At 45.7% G+C, this 7,290-nt stretch overlaps 1 long non-coding RNA gene across 1 annotated transcript; it reads left to right on the top strand.

The window, feature by feature from the left end:
* Positions 1-4,205: 4,205 nt before the first annotated feature.
* LOC129721750 (uncharacterized) lies at positions 4,206-5,258 on the top strand. The gene is made up of 4 exons (XR_008727459.1): positions 4,206-4,331; positions 4,387-4,651; positions 4,759-4,904; positions 4,966-5,258. It is a non-coding gene; the product is annotated as an uncharacterized LOC129721750 (long non-coding RNA).
* Positions 5,259-7,290: the final 2,032 nt, after the last annotated feature.

Below are 7,290 nucleotides of genomic sequence, written 5' to 3'. Positions count from 1 at the left end.
CTATTGAATGCATTCTTCACGTCAAGCGTGACGATTGCGCAATAGCGAATGCCCCAACTCTTACGCTGGAGTGCTACCTCTGCCGTCTTGGTGACAGAGAGAATAGCATCCAGCGTGGATCTACCTTTCCGGAAGCCGAACTGGTTACTTGCCAGACCGTTTACACCCTCTGTGTACTTCACCAGTCTGTTGAGGATAATCCTCTCAAGCACCTTGCCCGTAGTGTCCAGCAGACAGATAGGTCTGTATGCCGATGGGTCCCCTGGCGGTTTCTCAGCCTTCGGCAACAGCACCAATCTCTGTCGCTTCCACCTGTCCGGAAAGAGGCAGTCATCCAGGCACTTCTGCATGACTGCTCGAAATAGATCGGGGGCCACTTGCATGGCCGTCCTGATGGCCAAGTTCGGGATTCCATCCGGTCCCGGTGCCTTGCTCACCTTTAGGGAGTTGGCGATCACGATGAGTTCCTCATTCGTAACCCTTACCTCCTCCACAACCTCTGCACGGCTGCCGTCTCTCACGGATTGGATGCCCAGCAGGTTGGCCGACCATCCCTGGTCTGTGTCTGAGATACTGGAACGTCGGACGTGAGACTCAGCAACCGGAGGCCAAGGATTTGGCTCGTGTCGTGGAAAGAGTCCCTCGATGATACGCTCCAGCATCGCTGGTGACCGCTCTGCAGGCGCCAACACGCCTTTGGTCTTCGGCATTACGACTCTGTAGGCGTTGCCCCACGGATTCGTATTGGCACTCGCGCATAGCCTATCGAAGCAGGCCCTTTTGCTCGCCTTTATCGCACTTTTAAGCGCCGATCTTGCAGATCCGAATACTACACGACGCTCTACCCTCTGTGCATCGGTACGTGCACGTTGCAACATCCGTCTTGCACGGAGGCACGCGCTACGGAGGTCCGCTATCGCGTCGGTCCACCAGTATACCGGTGACTTACCATTCCTAGGTTGGCGGGTCCTAGGCATGGTGGCGTCGCACGCCCGCGATAATGTGGCAACTAATTGGTCAGCACTCGGGCGGAGCCCCCCTCGCGCTCTCTTCTCATTGCTTCTGCAAATACCTCGGCATCGAAATGCGATGTCTTCCACCCGCGGACGGTCGGAGTATTGGCTCTACCCGTCGCCTGCCGCCTCACGTTCTGGACTACGCTATAGCAGACCGACTGGTGGTCACTATAGGTGTAGCCATCGTCTACCCTCCAGTTCACGATCAGTCCTGGGCTGGAGAACGTCACTCCGATGATCGACTCCGCACCATTTCTGCTGAAAGTACACTTGGTTCCAACGTTGGCCAGATCTAGGTTGAGCTTTGCCAAAGCTTCCAACAAGATCTGGCCCCTCCGGTTCGTGCGGCGGCTTCCCCACTCAACAGCCCAAGCGTTGAAGTCGCCCGCCACTACTAAGGGTGTTAGTCCCGTCAGCTCCATAGATAACAAATCGACCATCTGGGTGAACCTTTCGATAGACCAACGCGGCGGAGCATAACAACTGCAGTAGAACACTCCGTCCACCTTGGCAACCGCGTATCCTTCATTTGAGGTTGACACAACCTCCTGAACCGGGAACTTGCTGGTCGTGCATATGGCCGCCGTACTGGACTTATCTGCAACCCAATTACCGTTTCCGGGAGGAATGCAGTAGGGGTCCGATACGATTGCGATGTCCGACCGCGACTCAGACGCTGCTTGGTATAGCAGCTGCTGTGCCGCATAGCAATGGTTCAGGTTCAATTGTGTCACCCTCACGCCCGTGGTTTCGTGGCCGCCTTACCGGCTGGGCACCGTGGGCCTCCCATAAAGTGCTTGGCGTCCCGTTTTCCAGTACATACCAAGCACCTGGGAGGCTCCCCGCAGTCTTTAGCTTTATGGCCAGCACCACCACAACGCCTACATAACTGGCTCCTATCGGGCCCCTTGCAGGTCCAGGACTTGTGTCCTCCCTCGAAACACCTGAAGCAAACGTCCGGCTGCTGGAGTATGCTCAGGGGACATACTGACCAGCCAACCTTAAGTTTGGCTGTCTTCAGGGCCAGAGTTGCATCGGCCGATGCAAGCCGGAAAGTGGCCACCTGGGTCCCCGCTGGACCATTTCGGAGGCGAATTACCCCAGTGGCTACTTCCACTCCGCACTTCTCCTTGAGGGCCTGTGCAATATCGCACCTCTCGGTGATTTCATCCAGGTTTTTGAGCTGGAGAGTCACCTCTGAGGTGAGTGCCCGAATTTGCACATCTTTCCCGAGGACCTGCTCGGCTACCGTCTTGTAGGCAGCGCCCTTGTTTTTAGCATCCTTACGGAGCTCAAGGATCATCTCGCCGGTGCGAGAACGACGGATGGTCCGCACATCCGCTCCCAGATCCTTGAGCTGGGTTTCGCCTCTCATTTTCTTCAAGACTTCGGAGTACTTGGACCCCTCCGTCTTGAGTATGAGGGCGTCGCCCCTGCTTCGCGCCTTCTTTCCCATTTTTGGGCGATTTGTCGCCTTCTCGTCGTTGCGCTTGCTGTCTTTTTGGCGCTTCCTTCCTCCCACGGTAACCCAAGGGTTTCCCGTAGCTGCCACTTCGGCAGACTTTTCGGCGGACTTGGAGGCCGTTGGTGTGCTATCTCGCGGGCTTAGCACAACCAACCGTTTCTTGCTGTTCTCGGGGGCTTCCCCCGGAGACTGCCTTGCTCTTTTTGCGGCTGACCCGGAGGCGCAAACCGCTGCAAACATGCAGGTGTCCGTTTGGACCGACTTCGTCGCCTTTCCGGTCACCTCCGTTGCATTCTTCTCTGCAGCCACCGCTCTTGCCTTGAGCTCGGCGTGCTCCTCCTTCGCAGCATCGACGGAGGACCGAAGCATGTAGAGAGCCTGCTTCAGGTACTTCGTCGTGTTGGTGCGACTTTTCGCAAACTCGATTATGGCATCGAGCTGCTCCGACAGCGCTACTACCTTCGGTAGCGTGTCTCGCTGTCTTCCGACCGCCTTTATCAACAGTGGACCAGCCACTGCGATGTCTTGCGTCGATCCGGTAGGCGTACTGCCTTTGCCGTCTTCGCAGGCGTCCTTTACTGCATCCATCTCCGCCTTTCTCGGCGGAGACCTCTGGATGCCTCCTCGTGCAAACGGGTTTTTCAACCCATCTGCGCCCAATTGTTGATCTTCATTATGTTCATTATTCATTTTTGTTAAGTGGGTCCCCCTTCCAGCCGCTATCCTTATCCATACTGGAGTGGTCGCCTATCTGGTCCCATGGTAGTCTATGCCGAAGCAGTGAGGCCATGGCTAGGGGCGGCTGCCATAGCGCCTTATGAGCAACTATGACACCCCCGACCGGCGCAAGTCAGGAAAGGACATCTGATCCCACTCCTGCCCGGTTCCCACCGGGCAATGAATTTGGAACGTACTGGAAGGCCTGCCAGGTTTTACGGGACGGAGACCCCTGCACCGGTTGTTGTCTCGCCGTTTCAAGCCGTTGTCACACGACCTTACTAAGAGAGCTCGGCGCAGGTGCCAGCCCAGAATCGTGGTACGAAAACGAAATCCGACTCTTATCATATGGCGTTGCGACCAGTTACCGTAATTGGGAACTTACTGGCATCAATCCCAATGGGCGAATTAGTGCATTTGGGTGGTGGGAGCGGCACTATTCGCTCCGTCAGAGCTGCTTCCGGATAATGTGGCTTTTGTGAGAATTCGGCGGCCCAATGCCTGAGTCTCACCACAACCTAGGCTAGCTCTCGCTGATGGTCCGGGACTGCGTTCTTGCAGTTAGCACTTCCGTGGCCTACGGTAATCGCCAAATACCGACCCGTGGTGGCATACAGCTCTGCTATCTGCCAAATATATATATATATATATATATATATATATATATATATATATATATATATATATATATATATATATATATATATATATATATATATATATATATATATATATATATATATATATATCTACTATATAAAAATGGAATTCCGTAACGCTTGATCTTATTCACCTTCATTCTTGTTTACGTTCGTATCCTACATTCGTACGAAAGTTTGGATTCGAATGAGTTCGAAAATGCCATTCTTTTTTACGTACAAAGGCCGTACGAATCCATTCGTATCCCGTACGAATGCGATACGTATGCGAAAAGGGTGGATGTCTATGCAAAAACGGTTGGTGTCTAGACTCAAGGGTTAGAAAAGGTTTAAACGTCAGGGGAGAAATGTCAAGTGTGTCAAGCCGATTGAGCGAGGTTCCTGACGGCAATCATTTTTTTACTGAATAAAAATTAAATATGTTTTCATTATGATTTGCATAATAAAGATGTCTTCTTCTTAGAAATATCGTTGGTAAACGTATGCATAAATACAAGATAATTTCGGCTATTCAAAATTTCCCTTCCAGGAATGATATTTGTTTGGCAAAAAATGAAATTGGTACCAAATTTACAAACACTGGTGGAAAAACATAAGCGCGTCATGGGCCTGCATGATGCATCAAAAAATAAACTATTTTACATTTTTGTGCAGGTCAGGCTGTATTTTGTGGGCAGTTTATTCTGCTTAATTCTGGTGAATATAAGTAAATTGGACGTGTAGTAGATTTATAAAGGAGACTAATATGCACGGCCGAAAATGAAATCAACGGCCGAAAAGGAAATGAATAGCAGGTAAGTTTGCCAGAGGAAATAATTACTTTCACTAGTCAAAACTGCAACTTATACCGATTTTCTTGCGAACTTGTGTGCAGCTGTTTTTAAGAGTTTTTTTGTTACAGAGCAAGCCGGTCGAACTTATAGTCAACGACGTTCTTTATCTAAACTTACGTCCCATAGCAAACTGCTGCTGCTTAAAAAGCTCCAGAAACAACAAGTACAACGAGTGCGCGGAAAACAGGATAAATCGGATAACATTGCCGCATAGGTATTGTATTGGTTAGTAGTTTAAACGTGACTCGTTTTAATTTAAATTTTGACCGTTTCAGTTATTCTTGGAAAATAAAATAAATTCATCTGCTTATCTTGCTTCAAGTAGGATCCCCCAGGTCGGAGGTGAAAATCAGGACACCTATTTTTCGACACGAATTATTATTATTCGATGTATAAATAAATTAAACTCGTGGTATGTGATTTGCACATCGAAATGCTATGCGGTTGTTTATCTATTTAACATGTTTCTCTAACGATCCAATTTCATCAAGCAACTTTGAGTTTTTAGGCTTTCGTAGTTACCCAAAGAATTCAGCACACGTATATTATTTAAAATAAAACATACATATACATATAGGCACTTTTTTCAAGAATTTAGGCTTTGAATACATAGAACTTTGTCAGATTTTTTCTTTTTGTAAGCGGGTGTCAGCTTTTTCTTCGTCTCAGGGAACTCATTTCGCGGGAACAGGAACACAGAGATTTCGCGCGCTATTGTTTTTACGCCCGATATGGCTCTCTGGTTAGAGACTTCGTTCGTGTTTTTTCTTCACTTCACCAGTTTTCCAAGCGTTGTAATTTTTGTTTCCCGTACAATTGCTAACAATTTTCATTCGGCGAAAGATTTGGCTTACGTTCTATGAAATCAATTCGTGACTAAGAAGATGGTGCACAAATTGAAGCGGGCATTTTTCAAATGATTAATGATTAGGTATTAGGTAACCGAAATTTAATTGATATTTCTATTTTCTTGTATACCTACACAGCGGATACGGAGTCATTTCATTGTCTCGTGGTGGTCGGAAGCCCAGGGACCAAGTAGTAACCTTATCATGAATGTAGTTGTATAGCAACGATCGTACCACCTACCTCGGTGATCCAGATCAGTTCCATTCCGCTACCACTAACTCCTTTCTTTGATACTTATGGATGCTGCACAGGGTTTCTCAAACTCTAGTAGCAACTAGTATTGGATTACTACTCCAAATATCTCATCCTTTTTGATCTGCAACTGACGTGGCCATCTACGTTATTTACTAGGTAGTGAAAAGCAAAATCATCAGGTGTTGCTCACCAAAAATAGTTTGCTATTCCCAGGACGGTTTTGACGGTTTTTTGTGCAGTTTCAGCTGATCCTGTTTAATCGCGGGCAACACACGGGCGATATGCTATGCTATGCTAGTTAACTCCTGATGCTTGTCCGAATGTGGTGCTCATTTGCTAATTTGTTGTTTTTTTTTGTTGCAGTGCCAAAAAAGCCGTTCAATAAAATCACCATGCGTTTTAATTGAAGAGATACTGCAATACATGATGGGGACGCATCTGATATATTTTGTTATGTTGAAGATTGAAAAATCTACAATTTTTAAAATATCAAGCGATACGGTCTCCTGTGTCCTGGAACCCTCCAAATCGGCCAAACGAGATAAGATAATGGTGTACGCATAGTTATTGTTGTTCGAAGCACAATTAGATACTTTTCTCGAAAGGCCCATTAATTAACTTCAATTTAAGGTCTAAACACTAAAAATCGGTAAAACGGCTCGAAGGTTACAAATTTATGATAATTTAAAAATTAAAATAAAACCCAATTTAAAAAAAAAAATCATATGGTTTGGTAAACCATTTAAATGTTTATAAAGCATGTTAAACTTGATTTTCAATAACGTGGTCCACTTTTGAGGTTCTATTCATCATAGCTTCGAGCGCTTTGAAGCACCCCTAATATATGTCCGATCGAGTTAAAATTTTACACAGGATTTTTTGGTGCCTGTGTAAACGTACATAGTCATTCTTCAAATTCGATCGTAATTTTTTCCATAGAGGTCTTCAGGTCTTTATCACCTTAATATACATAAGGAAAGCATTACTTCTTTCCAATGCACGACGCTTTTAGAAAATGTCATTGAATTTTATTCAACAAAACCGATTTAATGCAAAAATTTTTGTGCAAAAAATATATGTATATATATATATATATATATATATATATATATATATATATATATATATATATATATATATATATATATATATATATATATATATATATATATATATATTAGGAAAAACATAATAACAGTTCATTTATTCTATTCAGAAGTCATGTTTTTTATTTGCAAATCAATCAATTCTTTTTTTGCTTTCAACTTTTCCAAGGCAATTTTTTCAATCTCGAGATTATGGCGGCGCTGTTCTCGAAGTTGCTCGGCCTGTACATTGTGGATCTCCAGCAAACGTTTTGCCACCTGCTTATTGTAATATGCTAGATCTTCTAGCTTTCTCGTTTGCTGTTCCAATATTTTTTTTAAATCCTGATAAAAAAGCTGTTGTTGCTCAACCTGTTGATCAAGTAGGGTCAGCGCATTTTGTTTTGATCG

This window comes from Wyeomyia smithii, chromosome 2 (genome assembly GCF_029784165.1).
Source record: "Wyeomyia smithii strain HCP4-BCI-WySm-NY-G18 chromosome 2, ASM2978416v1, whole genome shotgun sequence".
NCBI lineage: Eukaryota > Metazoa > Arthropoda > Insecta > Diptera > Culicidae > Wyeomyia > Wyeomyia smithii.
The sequence above is the reverse complement of the archived record's forward strand: the minus strand, read 5'-3'. Positions and strand labels throughout refer to the sequence as shown.